Raw genomic sequence first — 17,998 nt, forward strand, 5'->3', positions numbered from 1 at the left:
AACTTCCAGCGGGGTGGGCTACCAGTAGGGGCTGTCAATGTTATAAACCAGCAGGGCTTTGGGAAGGAGTACTGGATAATATAAATCTATAACTCCGATGTTCGCACCGGCAATCACTCCTTGCCCAGACGAAAACCCTGCTGCTTTAACTTGTACTGCAGTGTTCATGGCTCAATCAAGGAGAAGGCTCCAGTACACCTTATGTTAATCCCACCAAATGAAAGTAAGGGCCACCACCTGAATTCCTGGAGTTGCATTAAGCAAGTTTTATTTTCTGTCATACAGGGCTGTCTCCCTAAAGTAGGGTTTGAGAGAACAGCATTGGACACAAGAGAAAGTGGAATTCATATAGCTCAAAAATTCATATAGCTCAAAAATGGCAAATGCAGAGGCATTTTGGTTACCTAGGAACTTGGCAGAACATCTCATCTTGTTAGGGTGTGGAAGATGTCAAATTCCAGGAAATGGGTCTAGATGTGGCCAAACCCAGGTGTTTGTTTTAGTTTTTTGGTTTTTCAAAACAGGGTTTCTTTTTTTTATATTTATTTATTATTTATTATGTATACAATAGTCTATGCCGAAGGACAGAAGAGGGCACCAGACCTCATTACAGATGGTTGTGAGCCACCATGTGGTTGCTGGGAATTAAACTCAGGACCTTTGGAAGAGCAGGCAATGCTCTTAACCACTGAGCCATCTCTCCAGCCCTCAAAACAGGGTTTCCATGTATAGCCCTAGCTGTCCTGAAACTAGTTTTGTAGACCAGGCTGGCCTTGAACTCACAGAAATGTGCCTGCCTCTGCCTCCGGGGTTCTGGGATTAAAGGCGTGCACCAACACCACTGGGCCAAATCCAAGTTTTACAGTAAAAAAACAGGAATGAATTTATTTTGATCTTGTAATAGGAGGACTTCTAATCTTAAGATAGAGTGAGGCTGGTCCACCTCATGAAGCCTTCTTCCGGTTTGCAATTCACCATGGCTATGACTGTCTCCTTGCGACCAAAGACCTGTACTGGCTGTGGCAGACTCTTTGACCTTAGGGATGTGGGCTTGAATAAGAGTTCCTCACTTTGAGGTGCTGCCACCAGACAAAAATATCAACAAAATCTTTTTAGAAAATAGTGTTTTGTCTGGCTGTGGAGGCACACACCTTTAATCAACAAGGCAGGTGGATCTTTCTGAGTTCAAGGCCAGTCCGGGACAGTCAAGACTATACAAAGAAACCTTGTCTCAAAAATCAAAAAGAAAAAAAAAGTGAGTATCTGAAATGGGCAAGGCAGTTCATGCCTATAATCCTGAAATAGAATATAGTAGAAAAGACCAATTATTACATATTGATTTATTGGTTTATTTAGTGATTTACTAAAAGCCCTGCTACCTGGGACGGAATGACCTGGAGAAATATCTGAGACAATAGGTCATCATCCTTAATAAACTGCCGATGGCAATGTACGCTTTGGTAAAATTTTCCTTGCTTGCCTGCCCCATCTTGTGTTATAGGATATATAATAAGAATGCAAACTTGACCTCGGAAAGCCTTTCAGGACCTATCCTGGCTCCGGTCCACTTGTGACATCTCTCTTCCACTCTCTTTGATGTTAAAGTGCTTATTCCAGAAAGGGTCTCAAAACAGCCCAACACTTGGGAGGTGGAGCCAGGAGGAACCGGGTTCAAGATCACCCTTAGCTACATATTGGATCCAAGGTCAGACAGGGTCACAGGAGACTGCGCCTCAAAAACAAAACAATAAAAGAGAACCAGAGCCCTGCGTAGTGGCACGTGTCTTTAATCCCAGTACTCAAGAGGCGAGGCAGAGGCTGGAGGGTCTCTGTGAGTTCAAGGCCATCCTGGAAGTGAATTCCAGGACAGCCAGAACTATATAGTGAGACCCTGTCTCAAAAAGAAAACAAAACAGAGAAAGAGAGGGAGGGACACAAGGAATTTGAACCCCAATATTCACTCCTTTGCTCTTAATAGTCCCTTAGTTCTTAGTCCCTTGTCCATTCCCAAACAGATGATCCAGGCAAAAACTCTTCCCAGCCCATCTTCCTGCATACCTGTTCCCCCACCCCTAGTTTAATAAAGAAACTCTTGAATATTAAGTAGAGCTCTGGGAATCCTGAAGAAGAGGGGGGTTGGGAGCAAGAGGGTAAAGGACATCACAAGAAGACTACCCATAGAACCAGCTAATCAGGGCTCATAGGGGCTTACAGAGACTAAGCCAACAAATTAGGGAACCTATAGCCCTGCCCTAGGTCCTCGGCATATATGTTATGGTTGCATAGCTTGGTGTCCTTGTAAGACTCCTAACAGTGTGAGTGGGGGTGTCTCTGACTCTTTTGCTTGCTTTTGGAACCCTATTCCTTCTCCTGGGTTGCCTCATCCAACCTTAATATGAGGTTATGTGCCTAGTCTTATTGTAATTTGATATGACATATTTGGTGGATATCCCTGTGAGACCTGTCCTTTCTGAAGGGAAGTGGAGGAGCAGTGGGGGAGAAGGGAGGTGGGAGAAACAGTCAGTCAGGACATAACAGGGATATAATATATGAGAGAAGAATAAAAAATAAAAAAGGAAACTCTCCTCCTACTCAAAGCCACCCCCGTCTCTGTGTTCTGGTTCACACCCGTTGTTTCTGGGAGGCCTTGCTCTACCATCTCATTCTCTCCCATCCTGGTGGTGATGATCTGCCCTCATTCTGGTTCCCACCGTCCAATGGCTCCCTTGTTGCTCCCAAGATCAATGGGCCACTTCCTTCTAGGTTGTGCTACTTCTAATGTTTCTGTAGCATTCTTTTTTTTTTTTTCAAGACAGGGTTTCTCTGTAGCTTTGAAGCCTGTCCTGGCACTAGCTATTGTAGACCAGGCTGGCCTCTAACTCACAGAGATACGCCTGCCTCTGCCTCCCGAGTGCTAGGATTAAAGGCGTGCACCACTACTGCCCGGCTTGTTTCTGTAGTGTTCTGCACGCCTTCACGGCCCACTATAACTTTCACGTGGGTGACCAGAGCAGAGCTAAGTGTCCGCATGTTTTTGTCCCCACCCTGCTCTCTGCAAGACTCCTGAATGAGCAAATTCCTTTCTCTGAGGTTCAGCCAAAGAACCAGGGACGCTTGCCTAACCTGGAGGAAGACCTGATTCAGGGAGGGATCTGTCCCCTGAGAGCACCTAATGCCCACGACCAGACGCCTTGACGTCATGCATTGTCATTGATTACATTAAAATTGATCAGTGACTCACTCAGAGCCTCAAGCTGAGTCTCTGCACATGAATAAAAGAACACAATGGAATAAAATTTAAAAGATGCTGCTTTACTTTTTTTTTAAATATTTATTTATTATGTATACAATGTTCTGTCTGTATGCCTGCAGGCCAGAAGAGAGCACCAGACCCCATTACAGATGGTTGTGAGCCACCATGTGGTTGCTGGGAATTGAACTCAGGACCTTTGGAAGGGCAGGCAGTGCTCTTAACCTCTGAGCCATCTCTCCAGCCCCTGCTTTATAGGACTTGCACCACTGCTGAAATGCTAACACTTCTGAGTCCGTTACAGGGAAAATAAGCTCCAGGGTGAGGAAGGGGTGAGGCAAAGAACACCCTCCCCCCTGTCAGTTGCTGCAAGGACACCTGAGAACTTCCACAAACATCTAACCCTTAAATGCCTTTTGGCACCAATTAAACAAATGCACTCTGTTTTATCTTCTTCATGATCGTTTAGCCTTCAGTGCTGAAATTATTGGCAAGCACCACCAAGCTTGGCTATAAGGAGCCTTGCAAACCAATCCTGTGGGGCTGGCAAGATGGCTCAGCTAGTAAAGGCACCTGCAGCCAATTCCTGACAACTTGAGTTCAATCCCTGGGACCTACATAAAGTGGGAGAAAAGAGTTGACTCAACAAAATTGTCTTCCAGCAGGTGGACGCTACCCTTGCCCGCCCCCCAAGAACAACAATAACAGCAACAACAACTAACAATGATAATAAAGGTAAAAATACCGATCTTGGCAGGGTGGTGGTGGTGAATGCCTTTATTTGATTGATTGATTGATTGATTGATTGATTGGTTTTTCGAGACAGGGTTTCTCTGTCGCTTTGGAGCCTGTCCTGGAACTAGCTCTGTAGACCAGGCTGGCCTCGAACTCACAGAGATTCACCTACCTCTGCCTCCCCGAGTGCTAGGATTAAGGGCATGCTGTGCCACCACTGCCTGGTTTGGTGAATGCCTTTAATCCAAGCACTCATGAGGCAGATGAGCGAATCTGAGTCTGAGACCAGACTAGTCTACAAAGTGACTTCCAGGATGGCTAGGGCCACACTCAAAAAAATATGTAGATAGATAGATAGATAGATAGATAGATAGATAGATAGATAGATGACCCTATGTGAGTGTACGTGTGTGTGCATGTGTGTGTATGTCCATACGTGCACACATATGCTTTTGTATACATATGTGTGTATGGGTGTATTTAGCTTTATATAATATGTACATTATATATAAATTATCTTATTTATGCCATATGGGGAAGTGAGTTTTCCACTCAGTTGAATCTCTGGGATTTCACCTTGTTCTTAGACAATCAGCTGTAGAAGAACCAAGGAAGCTGACTAAGCTTCACTGAGCCCTGGAGTCAGGGAGCTGAAGCCGCCAGTGGTCTCCTTCCCCACACCCACATCTCGCCTCTTTCATGAACTGAAGTTTAGCTGACCCAGTTAATAAAGGTGAATTCAGCGACGTCAGCCCCTTGGCCTTGTTCAGTTTTCCAGAAGCAATCTGGCAGGAAGCCAGGGCACACAGTGAATTTAAATCCTTGGATTTGAATGGATTTGTTTTAATGGATGTGGATTTAAACCTTGCCTGGGGCCATCTCAAATGCCTTCCAAAGGGTTGGGTGGCACGTGCCTGTAATCCCAACACTCTTGGAGTGGAGACCGAAGGAACAGGAACTCAAATCAGTTATCTCTAACTCAACCTCACTCCGAAAATCAAAAGAAAATGCTGATAAGTCATGCCATGGCATCATTGCGAGATTACAAGCAAACTGCTTAGCACATGGGATGTAGTTTATAGTCATAGTTCAGGGCATTATTTGGTATTATTATTCCTATTGGAGGTGGGTATCAGGGTCACTGGTTAATCTGATTTAGCCTCTGCTTCCCAGGACTGGAGCTGGGGAGATAGGTTAAACCTCCCAAGTGAGGGCTGGAGAGATGGCTCAGAGGTTAAGAGAGGTTAAGAGCATTGTCTGCTCTTCCAAAGGTCCTGAGTTCAATTCCCGGCAACCACATGGTGGCTCACAACCATCTGTAATGAGGTCTGGTGCCCTCTTCTGGCCTGCAGGCATACACACAGAATATTGTATACATAATAAATAAATAAATTTAAAAAAAAAAAACCTCCCAAGTGACATTACAGAGACAATATAATTCTAAGGCTGCATCTAAGAAGTTGTTACGGGGGTTGGAGGAACAGTTCATTTCCCAGCCGTTCACAACTACCTGTAACTCCAGCTTGAGAGGACTCAATGCCGTCTGACCTTGGAGAGTTACACACACACACACACACACACACACACACACACACACACGCACAATTTAAAAATAAGCCTCCAATGGCTGTGCTTGTCTCTTCCCCCCAGTGAACTCAGTTTTAATCATATGTATAATCATATGTATAATCATAGGCACAAGATGGTAATAGGGGATCCTTCCTTCACTTAGAAGGCACAGATTGCCTTTTGGGCATGCACCCTGTGCTGGCTAGTTTTATGTCCACTCGGCACAATAGTCATCAGAGAGGAGGGAGCCACCATTGAGAAAATGCCTCTGTAAGATGAAGTTGTAGGCAAGCCTGTAGGACTTAGTGATTGATGTGGGAGAACTCAGCCTGTTGTGAGTGGTGCCCAAGTGTGATCTATTGGTCCTGAGTGCTATCAGAAAGCAGTCAAAGAAAGCCACAAGGAGCAAGCCAGTAAGCAGCATTCCTCCATGGCCTCTGCATCAACTCCTGCCTCCAGGTTCCTGCCCTATTCCCCTCAGTGATGGACTGTTACCTGGAAGTGTAAAGGAAATAAACTCTTTCCTTTCCAAGTTACTTTTGGACACAGTGTTTCATCAGAGCAACAGAAACTCTAACTAAGGCACACCCCAAACCAGTTCAGAGCAGACTGGATCCTTTATACCTAAGAGATAACTAGAGAGTGATTAAGTAGAATCTAAGTTTGATGATCGTTAAGGGGAAAAGCAACTTAATTTCATTCTTCTGAGTATGTGTGGGAGGGTGCAGTTTGATGCAGGTGGGGGCGGTCCTAGGTTGCTAACAGGTTGCTAGGTGCATTGTCTGGAGAGGGGTGTGTGAACAGTACATGCAAAATCAGGGTCTCAGGTTGCCAAGGACATTGTTGAAAGATGTCTGTATGTAGCTCAAGCCAAGTGGAGTCTCAGGTTGCTGACATTTCCTATGCTTGCTTCTCTCACTTGTAGCATCACCCAACACTAAGACAGGGCTCATCTCCGCTCTTCATAGAAGTGTGAGACACCAGTAGCATCAACTCTCACCCTTGGGCATTCAGTGTCCCCTACAGGCAAAATGACCATCATCAGCATATGCAGCAGGAACCACCCCAATTAAAAAATTTTTTTATAAGAGTTTCTGTGAGCTGGGCAGTGGTGGTGCACGCCTTTAATCCCAGCACTTGGGGGCAGAGGCAGGCGGATCTCTGTGAGTTCGAGGCCAGTCTGGTCTACAAGAGCTAGTTCCAGGACAGGCCTCAAAGCTACAGAGAAACCCTGTCTCGAAAAAAAAAGAGTTGTTGTGGTCATGGTGTTTCTTCACAGTAATAAAAACCTTAACTAAGACAGAAGTTGTACCTGCAACCAGCAATTCCAGTGTTGAGGAGACACTATGTAACTCTGATCTTCAAGAAGTTCTGTTCCTTAGCCGGGCGATGGTGGCGCATGCCTTTAATCCCAGCACTCGGGAGGCAGAGGAAGGCTGATCTCTGTGAGTTCGAGACCAGCCTGGTCTACAGAGCTAGTTCCAGGACAGGCTCCAAAGCCACAGAGAAACCCTGTCTCGAAAAACCAAAAAAAAAAAAAAAAAAAAAAAAAAAAAAAGAAGAAGAAGTTCTGTTTCTATTTTCCCAAGAAAAGGATTTGAGGGCTACAAAAATTACTATTATTATTATTTCTTTTTTTGGTGGGGGGATGTAAAGTCTCACTAGTCAGCCCTGGCTGGCCTGGAACTCTCTCTGTAGACCAGGCTGGCTTGGGATTAAAGATGATTGCCACCAGGCCCAGTGAGAACGTTTAGCTTTTGTACCCAAGCTGCATACAACTTTTCACCATAAGTTTAAATACATTTGCAAAGACTATAATTCCCAGCACTATCACAATATCAACACTTTAAAATAGAGCAGTTGGTTACTCATTTAAAAAATTTCCTATATCCAAAGGAATAGGAATGTTGTTGAAATTTGATACTCACAAGTCACTTAAAAATATATATCCATTTTCTTTATACAGCTGCCCATTTTATGCCACCCCATCTATATTTTCAGACAACCCTGAGAATATCTTCATGTTCTCTGAGAAACTTGGAGATCCTTGTAGAGTTGATCCATGACCTCCCTGATCCACTCTCTTTACCCTGATTGGTTGAATTCACCCAGGTTTGGTAAATTTCCAGGAAGATCCTGACCACCTGGATATTTTCCCGGCCTAGCAATGGTTTGAAATGTTATTTCTACTCTTTGTTCACTGACATGAAGCTGTAAAGTCCTAGCATGCAACAAAGAATGCTCTCAAATGATGCCTTAGCAAGTAACAATTAGTATCACACATTAATGGCTACAGTTATTAGGAATTTGCAATATACTGGGCCCTGGGCTAAATATGGGGTCAAGATTATATAAACCTAAGAGCTGTGGACGTCACTCAGTGGTGGAGCATTGACCCGAGGCTGGAGGTTCAATCCCCAGTACTGTCAAAAAAGACCCACATTGTATAATTTTTATATACCACCCCCATTGCCCTCATGGTGAGACTAAATTTGTTACCATACTATGAACATAAATTGCCAGTAGCAGACAGCTACCTTCCAGAACCCAAATTCTAGCCTCATTAATTCAGGTACTTTTTATCAACCAGGGATTTAGAGGGGTCAGTAGCATCCTTTTCCAGATGTAGGTAATAAATTTCCACCAACCAGAAACCACACTACAGAAGTTTAAAATGCATCTTAATCATGTCAGCAATAAGGAAAAAAGACGTTGAGCAGGCACCGGGAAATGACCTAGATTTCTTTTTTTTTTTAATATTTGTATGCTTTATTTAACTTTATTTTATGTGCATTGGTGTGAAGGTGTCAGATCCCCTGCAACTGGATCTTCGGACAGTTGTGAGCTGCCATGTGGGTGCTGGGAATTGAACCCGGGTCCTCTGGAAGAGCAGTCAGTGCTCTTAACCACTGAGCCATATCTCCAGCCCCCTAGATTTCTCCTATAAACTGCTCTATTTTGTGTTGTTTTGCCTTCAAACTCACTGTGTAGAGGTGTAGATGAACTTATCTTCGGACTTCCACTTCGAAAGGGCTGGGATTGAAGGCGAAAGCACCGTGCCCATACTCCGAATTAAATACAGTCACAGGATCGGAAATAGCTAGGATACTTGGTTTGGGAAGTCAAAGTGTTTCAAGGTTTGGGTACCAGCCCACCCGAAGATGGCTTTCTCTGGAGGGCTGATGGGAAGAGCAGCCGCTAGGGGGCAGCAGAGGACGGGCGAAGTCTGGGCAGTGTCCTGAAAGCGGGAGAAAACAGTTTTTTGTTTTTTTTCCCCCCAAGAGCCAGTGTGGAATCTAATTCAGTAATTTGGTCATACGTACATTTAGCTGAAGTTTATCAGAACTCTTAGATATTTCTTTTTTCTTTTTAATTAATATATTTATTCTTTTAAAAACAATCTTTTTTTCATTTTACATACTAATCCCAGTACCCACTCCCTCCCCTCCTCCCCTTCCCTTCACCTAATCCTCCCACCCCATCCCCATCCACTCCTTAGAGAGGGTAAGGCACATTGCTTTGAGGAAGGTCCAAGGCCCTCCCTACTATATCTAGACTGAGCAAGGTAACTATCCAAAGAGAATGGGTTCCAAAAAAATCCAGTACAAGCAGTAGCCCCACAGTCTGCCCCGGCCATTCAACTGTCACCCACATTCAGAGGGACTAGTTTGGTCCTATAATGTTTTCTTCCCTGTTCTACTGGAGTTGATGAGCACCCTTTAGTGCAGGTAGAATGTTTCAGTGGGTGTACTGGTACCCATCATGGTCTTTATCTCTTGTTCATATTCTCACTTCTCTCACTCTTCAACTGGACTTTGGGAGCTCAGCCCAGGGCTCTGATGCAGGTCTCCGCCTCTGTTCCCATCAGTTGCTGGATGAAGGTTCTATGGCATTATTTAAGATATTCATCAGTCTGACTACAGTGCAAGGCCAGTTCGGGCACCCTCTCCTCTATCGCTTAGGTCTTAGCTGGGGTCATCCTTGTAGATTCCTGGGAATTGCTCTAGTGCCAGATTTCTTGCTAGCCCCATAATGGCTCCCTCAATCAAGATATCTCTTTCCGGGCTGGAGAGATGGCTCAGTGGTTAAGAGTATTGCCTGCTCTTCCAAAGGTCCTGAGTTCAATTCCCAGCAACCACATGGTGGCTCACAGCCATCTCTAATGAGGTCTGGTGCCCTCTTATGGCCTGCAGACATACACACAGACAGAATATTGTATACATAATAAATAAATAAAAAAAAAAGATATCTCTTTCCTTACTCTCATCTCTGTCCTTCCCCCATCTCATCATATAAGTAAATAGTGAAATACGATCATATCCACTTCCAGTCTCTCCCTGGATTCCTGTAATATGTTCTCCCTCACAACTTCATGTCTTTTGTTTGTTTTTTGTTTTGTTTTGAGATAGGGTTTCTTTTTGAAGTTCTGGCTGTCCAAAAACTGGTTCTCTAGACCAGGCTGGCATCAAACTCACAGAGATCCACCTGCCTCTGCCTCCCCTGGGATTAAAGTCATGCACCACCACACCCAGCCATGTCTTCTTTTAAAATTTTGTGTGCCTGGTGCCCATAGAGGCCAGAAGAGGGTGATGGACTCTCTGGGACTGGAGTTACAGATGGTTTGAGCTGCTGTGTAGGAGCTGGGAATGAAACCCTGATCCTCTGGAAGAGCAACCAGTGCTCTTAACTGCTGAGTCATGGCTCCAACTGTCTCTGCCTCCCTGCCTCCTGAGTGCTAAGATTAAAGAAGGGTGTGTGCCATCATGCCTGCTCACCCACCCCCAAATTTTTGATAATTGACTAAATCCAACAAGTGCTGCCCATATATGCATGAGTGTAGGGTTATCCATGGGAGCATGGGGACTCATCAGTAGGAATATCCTAAAAAAAGAATGCTTCTTCCTACCCCTGGCAACTCTCAGCTTCTGAGAGCTCCTGGATAAAGGATGGAGTCTGGGGCGCACAATACCCATTAATCTGGAATTCTGTGCAGCTCAGTCGTGTGCAGGTCACCATAGCTGCTGTGACATCATGAGCGCAGTGGTCACCGCACGGCCAGAAGACAGCACTTCACAGTGCCCCTCCCCATCCTCCAGCTTTGTAGCTTTCCACATCTCTTCCTGGCTTAGAGGTGGAGGGCTGATACAGACGTCCCATTGGCTTTTGTTGTTGTTTTTATTTATTTATTTATTCATTATGCCCGTGTGCCAGAGAGGGCACCAGATTTTATTATAGATAGCTGTGAGCCACCATGTGGGTGCTGGGGATTAAACTCAGGACCTCTGGAAGAGCAGACAGTGCTCTTAACTGCTGAGCCATCTCTCTAGCCTGTCCATTGTTTTTTGTTTGCTTTTGGTGTGTGTGTGTTCCTGCAAATGCTTACAGCTGATAGAGAATGATCCAAGAAAGACAAGGAGATCCGGTTCAGCACGATGTAGTTAGCTGTTCCAAATTTCCACAGTCTGACCCCAGGCAGTTTATTTTAGATGCACTTAAGTCCGGTACAACTTTGAAAGAAGGTTTCCTGGGTAACAATTATCTAAATCCCACGTACTTAAGAAAGCTTAAGGCATGACTGCACGAAGACTCTTTTGCAAAGTATACGTGACCTCTACCATGAAGATGGGTTCTATAGCTTAAAACCCTAGAATCCGGTGTGGTCCCTGACCAAGATAGCACAGAGGTCAGTAAGATATGAAATACAGATGACACTCCCCTAGGATGGGTTCTATTGACTGAGAAACAATGCTAAAGATAAAGGTTTAGGGAGAATGGGGAATTAAGGTGTAGGCTGACCCTACGGACAGCACAGGTCACCGGGCTGTTAACTACATCCCCTCCCTGAGCTGGGAAACAGGCATGCATCCCTTCCATTGAAGAGATAAGCCCACGTCCTTAATATTCCTGGTTTCCCTGATCTGTGAGCTTGTGCCCTTTACAGATTTTCATTTGTTTGTTTGTTTTTTTTAATATTTATTTATTATGTATACAGTGTTCTGTCTACATGTACGCCTGCAGGCCAGAATAGGACACCAGATCTCATTACAGGTGGTGGTGAGTAACCATGTGGTTGCTGGGAATTGAACTCAGAACCTCTGGAAGAGCAGCCAGTTCCCTTAACCTCTGAGACATCTCTCCAGCCCTGAGATAGGGTACTTTTATATATTTTTGTTTGGATTTGTTTTCTGTTTTGTTTTGTTGTTGTTGATTTTTCGAGACAGGGTTTCTCTGTGTAACACTCATGTGTGTACTGGAGCTGGCTTTGTACACCAGGCTGGCCTTGAACTCACTGAGATCCACCTACCTCTACCTCCTGTGTGTGTTAGGATTAAAGGCACAGGCTGCCATCACCAGGTTTAAATTTGTTTTGTTTTGTTTTGATAGGGGATTTTGTTTTGTTTTGTTTTGCTTTGTTTTTCGAGACAGGGTTTCTCTGTAGCTTTGGAGCCTGTCCTGGAACTCCCGTTGTAGACCAGGCTGGCCTCGAACTCACAGAGATCCGCCTGTCTCTGCCTCCCAAGTGCTGGGATTAAAGGCGTGCGCCACCACCGCCCGGCAATAGGGGATTTTTAAACCTCCATTCTTGCTGTGTCCCTAGCACTCCAAATAAGTCTTAGACAGAGTAGTTGTTCAAGAACAGATATGGAGGGCTGGAGAGATGGCTCAGAGGTTAAGAGCACTGCCTGCTCTTCCAAAGGTCCTGAGTTCAATCCCTAGCAACCACATGGTGGCTCACAACCATCTGTAATGAAGTCTGGTGCCCTCTTCTGGCCTGCAGGCATACACACAACAGAATATTGTATACATAATAAATAAATAAATAAATAAATAAATAAATAAATAAATAAATAAGAACAGATATGGAGAGGCTGGAGAGATGGCTCAGAGGTTAAGAGCACTGACTGCTCTTCCAGAGGTCCTGAGTTCAATTCCCAGCAACCACATGGTGGCTCACAACCATCTGTAATGAGATCTGGTGCCCTCTTCTGGTATGTGGGCATACATGGAAGCAGAATGTTGTATGCATAAATAATTAAAAAATAAAGAACAGATATGGAATAAGTGAACCTGGAGAGGGAGATGGGTCCTCACAGAGCCACAAGCTCAGTCTTCCTCCTGGAAGGCTCAGATTCACGGAGACCGAAACTAAGTCAGAGCATCACTCAAAAGTTGTTCTGACTGCGCTCTCCCTCCGCTCACTTCCCTTGCTTTCAACAAAATGCCTACTAAGTGCCCAATGCATTTCAGCTCTGTGTTCCTTGTCCTGACTACAGTTTCCATGTTTCTTAAAAATTTCATTGTTTTTAATTATGTATGTGTGTAGGGTATGCACATGAGCACAGGCACCTGCAGAGGCCAGGGCATCGAATCCTCAGGAGGTGGAGTTACAGGTGGTTGTGAGCTACCCAAAAGTGGGTGCTGGGCACTGAACTGAGGGCCTCTGCACAGATTCTTGCTACTGAGCCATTTCTTCGGCTTTCCATTTCCTCTCTTTAAATGCATAAAGACAGAGAAAGTGGGGTTTCCCGGAAAAGAACTCCGCCATTCCAGACCCTCAGGAGGCTCAGTCGAGATGGGACCCTCAAGAGTAAGCACAGGGTTGGTCTGGGATACTTCCAGAGACCCTGACTTAAGGTGGAAAGAGAGGGTGGGTTTGTAGCTTAGCTGGAAGGATGCATAGCATGTAGAAGGCCCCGAGGCTGATATCCAGCATTACAGAAAACAAGCAAGCAAAATTTAGCAAGGTGACACATGGTTGTAATCTCCACACTCAGAAAGTGGAGGCAGAGTTCGAGGCCAGCCTGGTCTACAGAGCTAGTTCCAGGACAGGTTTCAAAGCTACAGAGAAACCCTGTCTTGAAAAAAACCAAAGAGAGAGAGAGAGAGAGAGAGAGAGAGAGAGAGAGTGAGAGAGAGACAGAGAGAGAGAGAGAGAGAGAGAGGAGGTAGAGGCCAGCCTGGGCTAGATGAGATTGTTTCTCAGTCAGTCCGTCAACGACTGGAGATGGAGTAGAGCACCAGTCTAGTGTTAGAAGCAGGAAGTATGGAGTACCTGACTATGACAGCTTCTTTTCAGGAATCTAGATAGGAGAGAGCGGTCCAGCAGGGCCGGTTCTCCAGGCAGAAGGCAGCTGCTTATCTCAGAGGAAGGCAATTACAATGTGGCAGAACCGGCTTCCAGTGAACTCTGCACAGACAGTGAGTGCAAGGGCAGGACCCACAGCTGGACATTCTGCCCCAAAGCTGTAAATTTAACTCAGAAGCTGTGGGCCTTAATCTTTTATTATTACTTATTATTATTAATTTTAAAAATTTGATTTATTCATTATTATATAAATTAATAATAATTTATCAGCCGAAAGTGGTGGCCCGGGCCTGTGATCCCAGGTCTTGGGAGTGGATGGAATTTTTTTTTCAAGACAGGGTTTCTCTGTAGCTTTGGAGCCTGGCCCAAGCTGGCCTCGAACTCACAGAGATCCGTCTGCCTCTGTCTCCTGAGTCCTGGGATTAAAGGCTTGCGCCACCACCACCCGGCTGGGAGTGGACGGAATTTAAGACCTGTAGGCATTGAGGTCAACCAAGAGGTCACTTGTCAAAGGGTTGACTTTTGGTTTCAGATTTCTGGGTGTGGTTGCTGGCTTTTGTCACCAGCATCACCTAGGTAACTGCTGGAAACTTGGCCCTTCTGACAGCAGGCATTACTGCATGCTACCCCAAGGAACACTCAAGGCAGCAGCAAGGCTGGGTTTTCTAGATTCCTTGGAAGTTGGGAGGGAGGAGAGGGGATTAACGTATGGAGCCAGGAAGACTGGGTTCAAATTCTGTCCCAATAACTGAGTTGCAATGAAGTCTTAGGCAAATCAGACCAAATCTCCCTTCATCTCCTGTTCCTGCTTGCCCTCCCCACCCCCAACCAGTCACCATAATAAAAAGAGAAAAGAATAAAGTCCAGAACCAATGACTCAGGTTTGGGTAGGAGGCCCGAGATTCTACTGCAGCAGGCTCAAGGCCAGCTACTTCTTCCTGCATCTCCCACAGCCTAGGAGTTCTTTTTTTTTTTTTTTTTTTGCCTAGGAGTTCTATGGCGAAGCCTAGGATCTGTGGCTATCGGTTATTTCTGAGGGTCTTTTGTGGCTACATCTCCAAATAGCTTTTCATTCCTAATCTAAACTTCCTGGACTTTAGAGAGGCCCAGATAATAAATTAAAGCATAGTTTGAACATCTTTAATCTGGCCTGGCACTCTTGTATCCATAATGTGTATAATCAAAGGGGGCTCTTGGTAAACCTAGATAAACAGAGAATGGAGGAAGGCTTCTGGGTGTTGGACACCTGCCGCCATGTTTACACTGGAGTAGGGCATTCTGAATATCTACATTGACCGGACCACCAAGGAATGGGCCTTCAGAAGCTAAACACACCAGAGATGCTTTTGACTCTAAAGAAAGGGAAGATTTGAGAACGGCTAAAGTGGCCCTGACTTGAAGACTGTCCAACGCAGCAGCTGTTAAGACTAGGATCTGGGAGCCGGGCGGTGGTGGCGCACGCCTTTAATCCCAGCACTCGGGAGGCAGAGGCAAGCAGATCTGTGAGTTGGAGGCCAACCTGGTCTACAAGAGCTAGTTCCAGGACAGGTACCAAAGCAACAGAGAGACCCTGCCTGGAAAAACAAACAAACAACAAACACGACTAGGATCTGGCCTTCAGCAGCAGCAAACTGCACTTGTACAGTTTGGTAGAAAAGAGCCCCCAATCTGGAGATGTCCACATAAAGTCCATGCAACCCGTAACTCAGAGTAGTACTGAGACTTCACTAACTGTAGAGAAAAGAGATGCACACATGCTTATACACACAAATTCATACCACATGTCGTCACATGCACACATACACCAGTGACATTTATAATAACCACTGAAACCGAGGGATGGGTATGTGGTGGTGGCTCAGTTTTTCTCTTCCCCTTTTTCTTTTTCCTTTTTGAAGACAGGGTTTCTCTGTGTAGCCTTGGTTGCCCTGGAACTCACTCTGTAGACCAGCTGGCCTCAAAATTCAAGAGATCTGCCTTCCTCTGCCTCCTGTCCTGGGATTAAAAAGATGCATCGGCACGACCAGGCTTCTTTTTTTTTTTTTAAATTTCTACCCGTGTTTGCATTTTTCCATATGAAAGTAAAATAACGTCAAAAAAAGAAGAAAAAGAGACTGTTTTTCAGATGTTTGTATCACATGCTTCATTTTTTTAAAACTTGTCATCAATTGTTCAAAAAAAACCCCACATGATCATATTTGAATTACAAGCTTGTGATACAGTTTTGTTGTTTTGTTTTAGAAAGGCCTCACAATCATTGTGCAGTTCAGTTTGTAGTTCACCTGGTACCCCCCTACACCCTCTCCATCCCACCCCCCACCCTAGCCCATCCCGGTCTTCACTTCCTGGATGCTGAATTTACAGCCGTCATGCCCCGGTCACTTTGGTTTTTCTTAAAGTTTCTTGGCACCTTTCCCAATTCTTTTCAAGAGAAGTGCGTGTTTCTTTAAGAGGAAGAGCTTCTGACTTTTTACACTGTTTTCTAACTGAAATAATACTTTTTGTCTTTAGGACATTATTATAGGAGGTTTCTGTTTCCTTGTTCGGCTTGAAATCAAATACAGCCCCTCCTACTGGGTTTCTTTCAGTTTGTGTCTGCACTGGTTACAATGTAACCTTAGAGCCCGCAACTTTGTATCTTAGTGCCTGCAACAATGTATTTGTTTGTTCCTATTTCTGTAACAAAATGTCTGAAGCTGGATGTTTATAAAGAAGTTTATTTAGCTCTGGAGCTTCAAGGACGTGGCACTGTTTGAAAACAGTTTTGCTGAGGACTTGGGGGCAAACAGTATCACAATGATAGGAATGGATGAGAGGGCGCCATCCATCACCTGGAAAAACAGAAAGCCAAAGAGGGACTCAGGGCTCAGGTTCTGGCTTTTACATTTAACAGCTCATTCTTTGGTAATCTAAGTAATTTAAGGTCCTATCAGAAATTCTTCAATTTTTTGAGAGTGATGATCTAACCACTCCCACTAGACCTCATCATGTCCCAACACGGTCATACCAGGTAACCAACATGGTCACACCAGGCAACCAACTTCTCGCTCTCAAACCCTTGGGGAACACCCTCAAGCCACATACAAACCATAGGAAGGGACACAAGTGAGGGGAACTGAGGCCATCGTTACAGGGGAGGAGGGTGAGACAGGACACGGCTAAGATGGAAGAATTTTCTCCTGGAGACAAGCATTAGCCTGGTCCTGAGAAATTCTAGAGTCTGTCCCACCTGGAGACGGGGCCGGTGGCAGTTGCAGGTCGTGAAGAATTAGGCCCAAAGGGGGTCTGACGGATCTACCAGTGCCAACTCATGCACCATCCGCACCCACCCACGGATCTCAGACGTGACCTGCACCACTTGGTCTAGAGGGCTCGCTCAAATGAGGGTGGCTAGGCACATTTCCACAGATCCTGACTAGGAGGAACTGCTTGGGACTTGCTGGGAAAGTCACCCAAGGAGGTGCTTGTGACTGGCCCAGCATGGATGCTGGGAACTGGAGTGCAGACCTCTGGGAGAGCAGACGGTGCTCTTAACTACTGAGCCCTCTCTCCTGACTCCCAGAAGGCATTTTGTAGAATGTCCCTACAAAAATTTAGCATCTTGGGCTGGAGAGATTGCTCAGTGGTTAAGAGCACCGCCTGCTCTTCCAAAGGTCCTGAGTTCAATTCCCAGCAACCACATGGTGGCTCACAACCATCTGTAATGAGATCTGGCGCCCTCCTCTGGCGTGCGGGCATATATAGAGGCAGAATGTTATATACATAATAAATAAATAAAATCTTTTAAAAAAAATTTAGCATCTTACTTGTGATTTCCCATCATGTGACATCATCTGCTGATAGGAGCCACCACTGGGTTGCGGAAGTCACTGTCAGATCCTCTCACCTTGATTTTCTTGTTTTGTTGTTGTTGTTGTTGTTGTTGTTGTTTATTGGTTTTTGAAACTGCATCATTAGCTCAGGCTGGTATTGAACTTGAAATGTGAAGGAGGAGAAGCCTTAAACTCCTGACCTTTCACCTCCAGTCACCCAAGCACTGGGATTACAGTCCTGACTTCCCCTATGTATTTATTTATTCATTTAGATCACTGTGGTTCGTGTTTATTTATTTTAGACTTTGGGTCCTAGCCCAAGACATTATTCATTTTATTGCTCAAATTGTTCCACTGTTGGCTGTTGAGAATTTGTTCCATTTGGCTCCTAAATCCTGCTAACACGCCTCGTCCTAACTTTTTGCTTTCTGGCAACTACCTCTAAATGTTTAAAAATTGTGCTTTTTTGTTTTTGTTTCTTTTTTTTAACTCTCCTGTTTTTCTTTTCTCTGAAACCTTATGCTTTCGTATTGATCCTTTTTATTA

Source organism: Microtus oregoni, unplaced genomic scaffold (genome assembly GCF_018167655.1).
Source record: "Microtus oregoni isolate MIOR12 unplaced genomic scaffold, Mior012 000018F_ref0000195, whole genome shotgun sequence".
Lineage (NCBI taxonomy): Eukaryota > Metazoa > Chordata > Mammalia > Rodentia > Cricetidae > Microtus > Microtus oregoni.